Source organism: Canis lupus, chromosome X, assembly GCF_011100685.1.
Source record: "Canis lupus familiaris isolate Mischka breed German Shepherd chromosome X, alternate assembly UU_Cfam_GSD_1.0, whole genome shotgun sequence".
Classification (NCBI taxonomy): domain Eukaryota; kingdom Metazoa; phylum Chordata; class Mammalia; order Carnivora; family Canidae; genus Canis; species Canis lupus.
The window spans coordinates 57,949,913-57,965,311 of NC_049260.1; the positions used below are offsets into that span (position 1 = coordinate 57,949,913).

Below are 15,399 nucleotides of genomic sequence, written 5' to 3' on the forward strand. Positions count from 1 at the left end.
GTCAAAGATTAATTGACCATATAGTTGTGGATTAATTTCTGGATTTTCTATTCTGTTCCATTGATTTATGTCTGGTTTTGTGCCAGTACCATGCTGTCTTGACCATTACATCTTTGTAATATATCTTGAAATCCAGAATTGTGTTGTCTCCAGCTTTGCTCTTCTTTTTCAAGATTGCTTGGGCTATTCAGGGTCTTTTGTTGTTCCATATACATTTTAGAATTGTTTGTTCTAGTAGCATGAAAAATGCTTTTGGTATTTTTATAGGATTGTTTTAAATGTGTAGATTGCTTTGGGTAGTATACACATTTTAATAATATTTGTTCTTCTGATCCATGAGCATGGAATGTCTTTCCATTTCTTTGTATCATCTTCAATTTCTTTCATCAGTGTTTTATGGTTTTCTTTTACTTCTTTGGTAAGGTTTATTCCTAGGTATCTTATTGTTTCTGGTGCAATTGTAAATGAGATTTATTCCTTAATTTCTCTGCTGCTTCGTTATTGGTATATAGAAATGCAACAAATTTCTGTACATTGATTTTGTGTCCTGAGACTTTACTGAATTCATACATCAGTTTTAGTGGATTTTTTTGGTAGAGTCTTTCAGGTTTTCTATATATGAGATCATGTCATCTGCAAGTAATTTTACTTTTTCCTTGCCATTGTGGATGCCTTTTAAAATTTTTGGTTGCCTGATTTCCGTGGCTAGGACTTCCAGTACTATGGTAAATAAGAGTGGTGAGAGTGGACATCCTTGTCTTGTTCCTGACTATAGAGGAAAATCTGTCAGTTTTTCCCCACTAAGGATATTAGCTGTCAGTTTTTCATACATAGCCTTTATTATGTTGAGGTAAGTTCCCTCTAACCCTAGTTTGTTGAGGATTTTTATCATAAATGGATGTTATACTTCACCAAATGCTTTTCTGCATCTATTGAAATGATCACATGGTTCTTATTCTTTCTTTTATTGATATGGTGTATCATGTTGATTGATTTGTGAATATTAAATCACCCTTGTAACCCAGGAATAAATCCCACTTTATCATGGTAATGATTTTTTTAATGTATTGTAGCATCTGATTTGCTAGTATTTTATTGGGAATTTTTGCATCTATGCTCATCATGGGTATTGACTTGTAGTTCTCTTTTTTAGTGATGTCTTTACTTGGTTTTGACATCAGGGTACTGCTAGACTCATACAATGAATTTGGAAGTTTTCCTTTCTTTTCTATTTTTTTGGAATTGTTTGAGAAGAATAGGTATTAACTCTTCTCTAAGTGTTTGGTAGATTTTGCACATGAAGCTCTCTGGTTCTGGACTTCTGTATGTTGGTAGTTTTTGATAACTGGTTCAATTTCTTTGCAGGATCTCAGTCTGTTCAAGTTTCTATTTATTCCTCTTTCAGTTTTGTTAGTTTGTATGTTTCTAGGCATTTATCCATTTCTTCCAGGTCGTTCAATTTGTTGGCATATAGTTTTTTATGAAAAACTCTTAGAATTGTTTGGATTTCTGTGGTGTTGGTTATTTCTCCTCTCTCATTTGTGATTTCATTAATTTAGGTCCTTTATCTTTTCTTTTTGATAAGTCAGGCTAGAGTTTTATCAATTTTATTAATTTTTTTTCAAAAAACTAGCCCTTGGTTTCATTGATCTGTTCTATTGTTTTTTAAGTTTCTACATCATTTATTTCTGCTCTAATCTTTATTATTTCCTTCCTTCTGCTGCCTTGAGTATTTCTCTTCCTCCAGGTGAGTTAGTCTCCAATAAAACCCCTATAGTTTAGGCTCTAGTAAAATTGTTTCTGCTGAGAGCAGACATTGTTAAGAAGAACAGAATGCTCTGGTGTGTTTCAAAATGGCTACATTTTCCCTTCTCCTGCCAGAAGCAGGAAAGGCTTTTTCTTCAGTCTTTACTGTGAGAATTTTGTAGAGCTGTTGAGGTAAAATTTACAAAATGTTTCCCCCCCGCCCATCATGGGCCCCTCCTGGAGTTTTTAGGTCTCATACTTTCTCACACTGAGCCTCTAACAATTTTCCAGTTACAGTTTAGGTTTTCCAGCCATGCTGCTTGTTCCACAGAGGTGTCAGCTCCAATAAGTTGTGATTCTCTGTATTCAACTGTCTTTATAATTTTTGGTACAGTGATTTTCCCTGTGACCTCACTTCTCTGATGGATCTAAGAAACATTTGTGATTTTTCAGTCTGTTTAGCTTTAATTAGAGTGATAAATGACTTCTAAGCTCCTTACAAGCCAGACCAGAAGCCCTTTGCCTATTTCTCTTGTATTACGGAGTTGTCAGTGTTCTTTATATATTCTGTATATTCAACCCTTTTCAGATAAGTGGTTTGCAGATATTTTCTTCCATACTGTGGGTTGTCTTTCCTATATTGCTGATGTTCTTTCAAGCACAAAAGTTTTAAATATTTTATTGTGGCAAAATGCACATAACATAAAATTTGCCATTTTAACTATTTTAAGTATACATTTCAATGGCATTAAGTACATCCACATTGTTTTGCAATGATTAGTACCACCCAAAACTAGAACTTTTTCTTTTTCCCAAACTGAAATTCTGTACCCATTAAACAATAACTCACAATCCTCTTCTCCTGAACCCCTAGCAACCAACATTCCACATTTTGTCTCTATGAATACTCTATATAACTCCTAAAAGTGATGTCATACCTTTATTCTTTCATAACTGGTTTGTTTCACTTATCATAATGCCAACAAAGTTTATCCCTGTTGTAGCATGTGTCAGAATTTTCTTCTTTTTAAAAGTTCAGTAATATTCCATTGTGTATATATCACATTTTGTTGATACGTTCATCTGTTGATCGACATTTCGATCATTCTATCTTTTGGCTATTGTGTATAGTGCTGCTATGAACATAGGTATACAGATATCTGTCCAAGTCCATGCTTTCAATTCTTTTGGGTATATGATTTTAAAAGTTCTTAATTTTTATTAAGTCCAATTTATCCATTTCTTTCTTTTGTGCTTTTGTTATCATATCTAAGAAACCATTGCCTGAACTGAGGTCATGAAGATGAACTCCTATTCTTTCTTCTAAGAGTTTTACAGTTTTAGTTCTTACATTTAGGCCTATGTTTCATTTTGAGGTCATTTTTGTATATGGTGTGATGTAAGGGTCCAACTTAATTCATTTGCATCCAATTGACTCACCACCACTTGCTGAAAAGACTATTTTTCATTTTACTTTCCTTTGGTGCACACTGAAGGTCTTGGTGTCACCATGGAGCACTGTCCATACTGGTGTTACCAGTATTGTAAAAACAAATAATATCCCAAGTCTCCCTTCTGTAGAGGTGCCCCTGATGCTGAGATCCACATCTTTGACCTGGGGCAGCAGGCAAAAGTCGAGGAGTTCCCACTATGTGGGCACATGGTATCAGATGAATATGAGTAGCTCTCCTCTGAAGCTCTGGATGCTGCCCATATTTGTACTAACAAGTACATGGTGAAAAGCTGTGGCAAAGATGGTTTTCACACCTGAGTGGAATTCCACCCCTTCCATATCATCTATATCAACAAGATGTCCTGTGCTGGGGCTGACAGGCTCCAGACAGGTATGCAAGGTGACCTTGCAAAGCCCTAGGGCATAGTGGCCAGGGTCCACATTGGCCAAGTCATCATGTCCATCTGTATCAAGCTGCAGAATAAGGAACATGTGATTGTGGCCCTATGCAGGGCCAAGTTCAAGTTCCCTGGCTGCCAGAAGATCTACATTTCCAAGAAGTGTTTTTTTTTTCTAAATTTAATGTGGACAAATTTGAAGACATGGTGGCTGAAAAGTGGCTTATCGTCAGTGGTTGTGGGGTCAAATACATCCCTAATCATGGCCCTCTGGACAAACGGCAGGCTCTGCACTCATGAGAACCTTGGCACTACCCCCTCTTTATTCATGCCCACCAATAAATCCTACCTCATGTCAAAAAAAGACTATTTTTTTCACACACTGAATTATCTTGGCACTTTTAACAGCAATCAATTCACAATAAATGTGAATTGTTTTTGGACTCCCAATTTTATTTCATTAATAATGTGCCTATCTATCCTTATGCCAGTACTATATTGTCTTGATTACTGTAGCTTTGTAGTATGTTTTAAATCTGGAAGTGTGAGTCTTCCAACTTTGTTTTTCTTTTTCGAGTTTGTTTTGGCCATCTGAATCTCTTGCATTTCCATACAAATTTTAGAATCAACTTATCAATTTTTGCAAAAAAAAAGCAGCTAGGATTTTGATAGTAATTGTGATGAACCTGTAGATCAACTAAGAGAAAGTTTCATTTTAACAATATGAAATTTCCTGATCTATGAAGAAGAGATGTCTTTCAACTTGTTTAGGTTTTCTTTAACTTCTTTCAACAGTATTTTGTAGTTTTCAGAGTGTAAGTTTTATACTTATTTTGTTAAATTTATTCCTAGCTAATTTATGTTGTTTCATGCTATTCTTAATGGAATTGTTTTCCTAATTTCATTTCACATTGTTTATTGTTATTACAGAGATGTATCATTGATCTTTGTATACTTGTATCCTACAATGTATCCTACAATGTTGTTGAACTAATTTACTAGTTCTAATATATATTTTTCAGGTTTCTTAGGATAAGATCATGTAATCTGCAAATAGAGATAATTTTATTTTTTCATTTCCAATTTGGATGCTTTCTATTTCTTTTTCTTGCCTAATTGGCCTGGCTGGAAATTCTTATTCAATGTTGAATGGATATGATGACAGCAGATATCCTTGTCTTGCTTCTGATTTAGGGGGAAAGAAATTAGTTTTTCACCAATAAGTATTATATTAGCCTTGGCTATTTCATAGGTGGCCTTTATCAGGTCAAGGAAGTTCCCTTCTATTCTTAGTTTATTGAATACTTCTATCATCGAAGAATATTGTGTATTTTCAAATTCTTTTTCCTGCATTTTTTGAAATGATCATGTGGTTCTTGTCTTTCGTTCTGTTGATATGATGTATTACATTAGGTGACTTTCAGAAATTAAGTCAACCTTGCATTCCTGGGATAAATGTCACTTGGTCATGGTGTACAATCTTTTTTACATGTTACTGTATTTAATTTGCAAATATTTAGTTGAGGATTTTGCATCAGTATTCATGAAAGGTGTTGGTCTTTAGTTTTATTCTCTTGTAATATCTTAGGCTGGCTTTGGTATCAAGGTAATACTGGGCTCATAGACTGAGTTGGGAATGCTTCCTTCTATTTTGGGAGAGTTAGTGAAGACTGGTACTAATTATCCTTTAAATGTTTGATACAATTAATTAATCAGTAAAGGGATTTTTTGAGAAAGGGAGGAGTGTTTTAATTACTAATTCAATTTCTTAATGTATCTCTTCAGATTTTCTATTTCTTCTTGTATCAATTTTGATAGTTTGTGGTTTTGTAGAAATTTGTCCGTTTCATCTAAGTTATCTAAGTTAGTGGCATATAGTTGTTGATAGTATTCCCTTGTGCTCCTCTTATTTCTGTAAAGTTGTAGATATCCCAGCTTTATTCTTTTTTTAAAAAAAGTTTTTATTTATGAGAGATAGAGAGAGAGAGGGGTGGGGGCAGAGACATAGGCAGAAGGAGAAGCAGGCTGCCTGCAAGGAGCCAGATGTGGGACTCGATCCCAGACCCTGGGATCATGCCCTGAGCTGAAGACAGATGCTCAACTGCTGAGCCACCCTGGAACCCCCCAGATCTATTCTTAATTTTGCTAATTTGAATCTTTTTTTCATTTTTTGGTCAATCCAGTTAAAAATTGTCAGTTTTGCAGATATTTTTAAATAACCAATTTGTGGTTTTATTGATTTTCTCCATTTTTTATTGTTTATTTAATTTATATCTCTTGTAGTCTTAATTATTACCTTTCTTCTACATAATTTGGGTTTAGTTTGGTCCTCTATTTCTAGTTTCTTTAGCTGGAAAGCTAGGCTAGTGACTCAAGATTTTTATTTTTAAAATTTTTATTGAGCTAAAATTCACCTACCATACCATTCATCCTTTTAAAGTGTAAAATTTGGTGCTTTTTGTATGTTTTTAATGTTCCAACGATTACCATTATCTAATTCCAGAACATTTTTTTACCCCCAGAAGATTATATTTAGTAGCAGTATTTCCCCTAGCTCCTTTTTCCTCTGTCTCTAGTGACCAGTAATCTACTTTCTGCTATGGATTTTGGACATATCATAGAAAAGATTTTTGGTTGACAACTTTTTTCTTTTCACTACTTTGACTATGTCATCCCACTATTTTCCAGCCTCTATTATTTTTGGTAAAAGTCAGCCATTAATTGTACTGAAGTTTTTCTTGTCCATGATGAGTCATTTTTTTCTCTTGTTGCCTTCAAAATTTCCCTTTGTTTTTAGCATTCTACATCTTGACTGTGGTGTGTCTGGGATGTCTCTCCTTGTGTCCATCCAACCTGTTATTTGTAAAAGCTTCTTAGATGTATAGATTAATGTTTTCTTCAAATTTGAGGAGCTTTCATTATTTCTGATTTTTTTTCTGTCCTTTTCTCCCTTCTCTTCCTACAATCTCATTGTGTGTATATTGGTGTTTTTAATGATGTCCCACATTTCTCTGAGGCTCTGTTCATTTTCTTCATTCTATATTCTCAATCCTTTTTCAATTTGCATAATATATACTGATCTACCTTCAAGTTTGCTGATTTTTTCCTTCTCCCACCTCAAAACTACATTGAGCTTCTCTTTTGAATTTTTTATTTCACTTACTGTGCTTTACAACTCCAGAATTTCCATGTAGTTCTTGTTAAAAGTTTCTTTCTCATGATTGATATTCTCTATATGATGAGACATTATTATTATGATACATTCTTTTAATTCTTTAAGCATGATATCCTTTAGTTGTTGAACATATTTGTAATAGGTGCTTTGCCTTTTAAGCTCAACATCTGGCCTCCTCATGACAGTTTCTATTGTCTGCTCTTTCTCCCTATTTATGGATCACACTTTACTATTTCTTTGCATGTTTCATGATTTTTTGTTGAAAACTGGACATTTTAGATAATATATTGTAGCAACTCTGGATACTACTACTGACTTTTCTGGACTTGTTTGGTGAAGTCTCTTTCCTGCAGTACATGGCCCTATGTTGCTCCCCAGAAGTAGCTGTAGCCTTGGACATGCACACAGCATTACTACTACTGTGGTTTTAGCGGGGCTCTCTGCTTCTTTCACGGAGATCCCCATTTAGCTTCTGGCAAATCTGTCTCCAGTGGTATCACACCCAGCTATTAGCCTATGCTAATTGCTGCTTAATTCCACCATTGTGTTTTTAATGATGCCTGTGGGCATAAATTGTTCCACAATCTGATCCAATTAATGTTGTAGTTTATTGCAGGGGCAGGGTATTATCAGTCTTTGAGGCTTGCTTAGATCCTAGAATAGTACTTCTTAGATCTTTCTGTGCTTTTTTTTTTCTATTACATTTCTAGCTAGTCTACCAATCTACAGTTGCTACTAGAGTCATGGAGCTACCAGTTCCCTCTTAATTACTCACCACCAAGACCTTTATTGTTTCTGAAAATACCCCCAGGGAAGAACTTTTCCACATAATATTAGTCTATTTAGGGAGAACTGAGGTGCTCTCCATTCTTAAAAACCTGTCTTTCTTCCAGGCAGAAATTCTGCCCCACTGCACTTGAGCTGGAGGTGGGGATACCAGTCCCACATCTCCCAGAATGACACCCCTGCTCTGTAAGCAAGGTGCTGGAAACAATGATAGCTGCTGCTTTTCTCATCTTGACTTAACCTAGCATGGAAGCTCCACCCTATGAGTGAGATGAGGCTGAGGTAAACAAAGACACAATATTTTTGGCCAGCCACACTAGGAGAAGCTAGGCCGGTTTCTGTAGTGTAGTGGTTATTACGTTCACCTCACACACTAGGAGAAGCTGGGTGGTAGAAAGACTCTCCAGGGCTTTTGGCTCCACCAGTCTAGAATAAAGCTTCTACAACAAAGAACTAGAAAGTAATGTTAAGATTCTAGCATCTTACCTTTCCAGGGATCAAACTGTAGCTGAGTACTAGATGATGGAACTGTAAGTTATTGATCACACCCACCCAGAATAGAACTTTCATCACACTGAGCTGGATGTGGGCAGGGACAGGAAAACTCATGCTTCAAATGCCATAGACTCTTGTTGTTCTTACAAAGATTTATTAGTTTCTTGAATAAATACTGCTTCATTTGTTGTATGACATTAGGACAACATTAATTAAATTTAATGAAATTTAACAGCTACAGTTATTTCACTAGAAAATGGGATTACAGAGCTCATCATACCCCTCATTTCAAAACTGGAAACCTCTCTGTTAGGTTTGTAAACAACCTTCAGAGTAATTTATTTCCCTCTGACCTGATACACTGTCCTGGGCTAGGAGGTATCCACCTGAGCAGGGTGGTGGAAAAAGCATGGACTCTGGGAGATGAATTAATCCAGAAACTCTATAAATTTGTCTATCCTAGTGGCCCACCCCCTAAGGAGGCTAAAGATCAGACTGAGAGTGGGGGACCAGAGGGCACCAGTCACCATAAGTCTTCCACCAAGGCTGTCCCCCAAGAAGTGGCAAGAGGTGGGGTATGAGGCTCACAAAAGAGACACACAAGTCCCTACAGCAAGGCAGATTGGACTAGCTCCCTTGGCCCTTGAGGGAAGAGCCACAGTGAGACTGACTTGGGCTACAAGGGACAGAGTACTTTCTAAGGGTAAGGTACAGAAAGGGCTATCCCAGGAAGAAGTAGCTCTCTGTCATACTGAGGTTATTATCTGAGCAGACAGGTGTGGAGGGGCCTCTGGCATTCAGCAAGAGGTTGAACCCCAGAACCCCTGGGGGCCCTGTGGACCCTAAAATACTCTGATCCTCCCACTTTTTGGAGGACAAACCCTGCCCAGTCCTGTCTGGCCTGGTCAGGTGGTTCAGAAGCACCCCAGGGACCAACAGCCCTTTCCTGAGGTTTCAAAAAGGAGCAGCATTAGCACTGATTAGTGCTCTAATTGGCATTTTAATTGCCAGTCTCACTCTCTTCTTTTAGGCTTTATAGTGAATACCTGGTGCCTAATCCTCTCCTATTCCTGCCACCCCTCTTCTCCCTGGAGATCAGCTCAAAGTTGTGCCTCATCTTCCCTTCACCCACCACCACCCACATCCCCCAACAAAGCCTGGAGGCCTGGATGAGCTTCTCCATGGCATCTGCATTGCACTTTCTCTCCCTCCCCCTGCCAGTGAGCTCAGGAAATTGGTTTTAATCCACCAGCTCTAGTTGCTTAGCAACAGAAAAGCCTGATCCTAGCAACCAGAAGCCACAAAGATGCTGCAAAAAGAAGGGGTTGTCTGAACCCTGCTCAGCTCCTGACTGCTGGCCTCCCTGATGTTTTTCTCATCGAATAGAGACACCCTTCCTTTCTCAGATGCCAGGTCTTGAAAGGCTGATCTCTGGGGCAGCTGCCTTGACCTCACCCCCCCCCCCATTTTTCCTGCCTGGAGCCTCCCTGAATCCCACCTCCAAGCCCAGCAGAAGACAGCCCATGATCACAGTAGGGTGGCTCTAGGAAGTGCCCTCACCTTCCAGTGACCAGTGACAGAGATCACTGGCTACATAGATTCCTCCAGGCTGGCCTGGTGGGTGGGAGTGGGGTGGGCCAGGCTCCTTTGACTCAGGGTGAGAGCAATTCCTGCCCTGGGTGTAGGGGGCTGTGCACTGTAATCCCAGCCCACCTGAGTCTGAGGGGAGACAAGGGACCATACACAATAACTCCCTACTTCTAGAGGTCAGAAAACTGAGAGTCAGATGGGCTCAGATCCGCACAACATTTCAGTGACAGTTGGGTCTGAACCAATGCCAGAGCACAAGGCTCCCCAACACAGTCAGCATCCGTGAGACTGCCAGGCTACTGTGCAGCACACCAGGCTTCTGCTTCCCCTCCTCAAAAGACAGTGAGGACAGGGTTGTCCACCATGAAGAAGAAGAAGCCTTCTGCCCTCCTGCTTTTTGGGATGGCCTCAGCTCAGGGTGATGATCAGTACAGATTTTCCATTTGACAAGCTGCTTTCCTAGAATGTTTTAACATAATAAGAGTTCAGGAGCATCCCCCAGGAGAGAGAGGACTGATCAGAATTCTGACTCTGTGAGTGGGGGCTAACTGGTATCTTAATCTCAGATCTCACTGGACTTCACAGGAGATACACATGCATGCATTCCTCTACCCCTTCTGTAGGGCCTCAAGCTCTAACAGCAGGGCTGTCCCCTAGAGATAAACCATGGAAAGTGGGGGCTGTGGGAAACTGGCATCGGACAAGGGACCCCCATCCCCATTTTTCACCCTGAGCCAGGCCTCTAGGCAGGGACAAGCCTTCCCCTGGGCAACTTCTACCTTCCCCCCCTTCTTGCTTCTCTCCCTCCCTTTCCCCCTTTCTCTCTCCCAAGAAAAGGGCTTCTGGCTTCCATTGCCTGGCAACCAGACTGCCACAGGCTGAGAAGAGCAGCACAGATGCTGCCTAATGAGGGGGCTGAAACAAGGGGCAAAATCTTTGTCTCTCGTCCTAAGCCTCTGCCAGCACTGCCTCTGGTGCTCACAAATTACACATTTTCTTAAATTTGTGATGGCTGTGCTCTATAATGAAAAGCCTTCCAAAGTCGGACAGATAACCCCATTTGGATAAATACCTCCTTAATCCACCGTTTTTCTATTTCATGTTTAAAACCTTTTGTTATGGAAAATTTCAAGCCTACACACAAGTAGAATAGCATAATGAGCCCTCTTGTGCACACCACCCAGCATCAACAATTATTAACTCCAAGCCATATTGTCACATCATTGTATCTGCAAGCGTTCAGTATGTGGCTTTGGAACATTAGGATTATCTTTTTAACATAACTACAGTGTTATTTTTTTATTTTTTATTTTTTACAGTGTTATTTTAAAATAATTAACGATAAACCCATAATATCATCAAATACCCTATCAGTGTTCAAACGTTCAAATGTATCATCAATATCATGAAGGATTGGTCTTTTTTTTAACAGTTTATTTGGGTCAGGATCTAAATAAAATCTATACATCAATCTACACATTCCACTTTCTGAATATTGTAGGGGAGGAAAAACTTTTCTTCTACTCTCTTAAACTCAGTGAGGTACGTAAATTAAGCCTATAAAACACAGACTAACAGGAGGGGAAAACCAGGGTTTATTTCCATGTGCAACCTCCATATACATGGCAAAAACTGAGTGATCATAACTCAAAGGAGTGATTGGAGTTTGGTGCTTATATGCCATCTTACTAGGTGAAGGCTAGGGGAGAAAGGCACTTGCTGGAAAACAAATGCCTTTTTAGAAAGATAAATGAGTTTTCAGGAGAACAAACAGTTGATAGGAAGATTTGTGATAGTGTTTGTCTCTACACATGTGAATGGTCTTTCTGTCTCCTTCAGAGCCAAAAGATTCTCCTGGAGAAGAGATTTCAGGTAGATTTTATTCACAGTCTACCTTCTGGGTGTAGATGGCCTGAGAAGGAATTTATGGCTGCCTCATTTCCCAGAAGTTGCTGCTTTTAGCCAAATAAGGGAAGCCCCAAGAAGGATTTCACCCCTGTTATCTGTTGAATCTCACGTGTCTTTAGCTAAAAATAATCTTTATACCAACTCTAGGATTCCAAGTGGGTCCCCACAATATTCCAACATAAGAAGGAACTTAAATTACCCTGGAAACAAACTATTGACCCCTAAGCTCTTCCTAGACTTCCTATGAGCTCTGCCCTGAGCTGTGTGAGGCTTCCTTAAGATGAGGAGACTGAGGTTCAAAGTGGTGAAATGAAGAGCTCAATGTCACCCAGCTAATGAGGCACAGATCCAGGTCAATAACTCATGTCAAGCAGTCCAAACTCCTAACTGTATGTGTCTTGACAACCATACTCTGCCACCCCCACCTGTCCTGCCTCCAAAGAGGTAAGAGAAGCTTTAGGAAGGAGTCAGGGAAGGCCTCCCCTGACCACCTCTTAATCCAAGTACTACCCAGGATCTGTGAAAGACCCATGCAATCCCACCTCCTCTGACTGCACTGGCCCATTTCCTTTCTCCCAAGTATCTGCCATTGGGTACATGTGCCTCAGTCTCCCACTCACTCAAAAGCTCCTGAGTGCAAGGACCTTGGCTCTGGATATTGGTGACCTGCCCCAGCTGAGGACTCACCCAGAGGCATTTGGAAGGTCCTCCCCAAAGGGAGGGCCTACCTACTGACTGCCTGAGTCAGAGACCTTCTGGAGGATAGGTGTGCTAGAAATACAGTGAGTCTTTGGGAGAAGAGATCCTGGACCCCAGGAAGGAGCAGCCATCAGATACTGCAGAGTGAAAGTGGTCCCTCTTGTCCTCAGAGAAGGCAAGGCAGTGTCCAGGGAGCAGCCTGGGCCCAGGCACCCTGAGAACAGGGGCCTTTGGCCTCACCCCTCCCTCTTATAAACCATTTACCCTCTGAAAGCATCAGGGAGTCTTCATCTGCACAGCAAAGATACTGTTGGGCTGTCTTGTGGTTGTAGGAGCCCTCAGCTTGGAGCAATGAAATGTGCTCTGGCTGGTAAACCTTGATGGCAGGTCTGCGTCTCTGCTCTTTCACTTTGCTGCTCAGTGACCCTGGGCAGGCAATTTCCTCCCTGTTGGTCTTTATTTCCTTATCTATACAATGAAGGGATTAGACCAGATGATCTCTAGGGGCCCACTAGCCTCCACATTCCTGTGATCGCCAGGAAAGGGAAACCCACAACACTCCTTGGTAAATGGCTACTGTTCTTAATTATCTTTACAGTCAGGAAGGTCTTCCTGTCTGTTTCCTACTGTCTCTGAGCCTTGGCTCCTCTGGGAAGGCCCAGGTCTGGATAAGCATCTTGACTGTCCTGGAAGTACCTGGGTGGGCAACAGGCATTCTCATGGAATAGAATGCACAACTCAAGTCACAATGGTGGGAGAGTGGGGTCTGGAGCCCTGCAGTCCCTGCTCCCAACCCCAGACGTGTTCAGGAGGCAGCCATGTTCAGACATCATGGAGATGAATAACTGTGACACTGATTGCCTTGCCCTCCATGTAGCCCAACCTCTCCATTTTCTAGATAAGGAAAGAAAGACTTGTCAAAGCTCACAGAGATCTAGGGCAGAAAGGAGCTTGGAGTGGGGAAGAGCTGGGGACCTCCTCAGGAGGTATCTTTCCTGGTGAGGGGTGGAGATGGTGAGGAAGAGAGCCAGTCCCCAAGGAGCAGAGTTGTGGCATAAACGAAAACCAGTTTGTGAAACCCACCATCAGTGAGCTCCTGGGGGAACATGCATACACCCACACCCACACCCACACACCACAGGAGAAGAGGTCATAAACATGTCTGACTACCAAGCAGCTGAGCTGGGGCTCTAACATGACCACCCCACCAGGAGCCACTGAATCTCCCAGCTATTTCATTTATTCAACAAATGGTGACTAAGTTGCTGGGACCAAACTGTGAACAAGTGGGACATGGTCCCTGCCCTCTCAGAGTTTCCAACATAGCTAGGCAGGCAAGTGCTCAAGAGGAGATTCCAACCCAGGGAACTAGTCCCAGGCTCAAGGAAACCAGGAGCTGTGGGAACCCACCAGAGCCCATCTCAGGGGCTCAGGGGCTACAGGCACTGTGCTATAGGCACTCCCTGGCTGTGCTCATTTCTAGAAGAGTCAGCTCTGGTTGGCTGGTAAGGTAGCCATGGGGAGAAAGTGATCTCCCTTCTTTAGATCAGGCAGGCAGACTAAAGGATGTGGATGACCCTCAGGAACTTTTTGTTATCTCAGTAGGAACTGGACAACTTCTGGGACTTGGAGGGGAGGTAGGGCCTCCTTCTTCAGGTAGGGGCTCTCGAAGTAATGGGTTGGGGCCCCAGAGCTCACTGTTGAGTCTTCTGAGTAGAAGTTACATATGAACTGGGACCCCTTTCTCTTTAGTGGTTGTGGTGATGTGAAGTGTGGGTTGTGGGGACTCAAAAAGCGTCAAAAGTTAAATTATTGTGAAAAAGAAATTTGCCCTTGCTCATCCTCAAGTCGTTTCCCTCTTCAAACCTGTGCCTGTGATTCAGTTCCCATTGATCCTGACAATTAATACGAAGGGCACTGAGCAAAGGTGCCCCTTTTTTCCACTCTTGCTGCTCTTCTATTTGTGTGGAGGGAAGTGTCACAGGAAGCAAAGGGGAAGGGAGTTTGGAAAGTGTCCTGTGGATTCTATATTTACTGAGCTCAGTGACATGTAGAGATGTTTAAGTGAAATTTTCGTGGAAAAAATAAGGAAAGCCTTGTTTTAGCTGCTTGGTCATTCCTATTATTTGGTTTCTGGGTCTTTCTGTTTTCAGGCTGTTTTGTAAGTGCTGAGTTGTTACGGATCTGTATATTTTCCTGGAGCAGAAAAGGGAGGGCCCTCTTTTTCCTTGGGCCTCTTCTTATCTCAGATTTTCCATTCATATGTAGGTGCTCTCTCTTTGCCAATGTCACTGGTGTGGGGCCTGCGCCTGTGGAAGATAGCCAGCCTCCATTCCTTTGAGGTCCAGGGCTTCACATTCCTTCTCTCTTCCATACTAAGTTCTACCCATGTCAGACTTTGAATCATAGGAGAGCACTGATTGGTGGTATCCAGTCCCTTCTTACTAAGAGCTGGGATCCAAGGCCTAGAGGTCACAGTGCACTTGCTCTTGTCACAGGTATCAGAATTCTGTGTACCTCTATTTCACTCAATTTTTAGTAATTTAATGCAGTGCTTATCACAGAATTATGTTCTGGAATAGAATGCACAGTCCTGTTGGATCTCAAACAATTATCAACCTTGTTATAATTCTAAGCCTATCCCTTGTACCTTGTACACTCTATTTCTAAGATAGACAAACAGAGTTTCTGAGACAGGAATTCATTTGCTCAAAACTCCATGGCAATCAATTGCAGAATTGAAACTCATGTTTCTTAATAATAGGTAGCCTTTATAAATTGAATAGCTGGAAGTCCCAGTTTATGAATGTTCTCCCATTTTAATTATTGGAAGAAAATTTTATGTACCCATTGGCATGATTTGGATGATAAATTATGTTCTCCACCTATTTAAGTACTATTCATTTTACTTTGTATGCATTATTTTATATTATCCTTATAATAACTTTATGAGAATTATTACCTTCATTTTATAGAGTAAGATAATTAATTAGAAGGGGTTATTTTACTTGCCTGAAGGTATATAGAAGTTAAATGATGAGGCGAGGACTATGCACTCAATTGTCAAGACTATTGTTTAGTGTCTCCAGACCAAAATCTCACCAGAGAGGCCTGGAGCTATGTATAGAACAGCTGCTTGACTTCAACTT

At 40.7% G+C, this 15,399-nt stretch overlaps 1 protein-coding gene and 1 pseudogene across 1 annotated transcript in view; both read left to right on the forward strand.

Moving 5' to 3' along the window:
- SLC16A2 (solute carrier family 16 member 2) overlaps positions 1-15,399 on the forward strand; it is a 115,912-nt gene that overhangs the window by 61,199 nt on the left and 39,314 nt on the right. The gene's annotated exons all lie outside the window — the stretch shown is intronic.
- LOC100683156 lies at positions 3,284-3,897 on the forward strand (annotated as a pseudogene).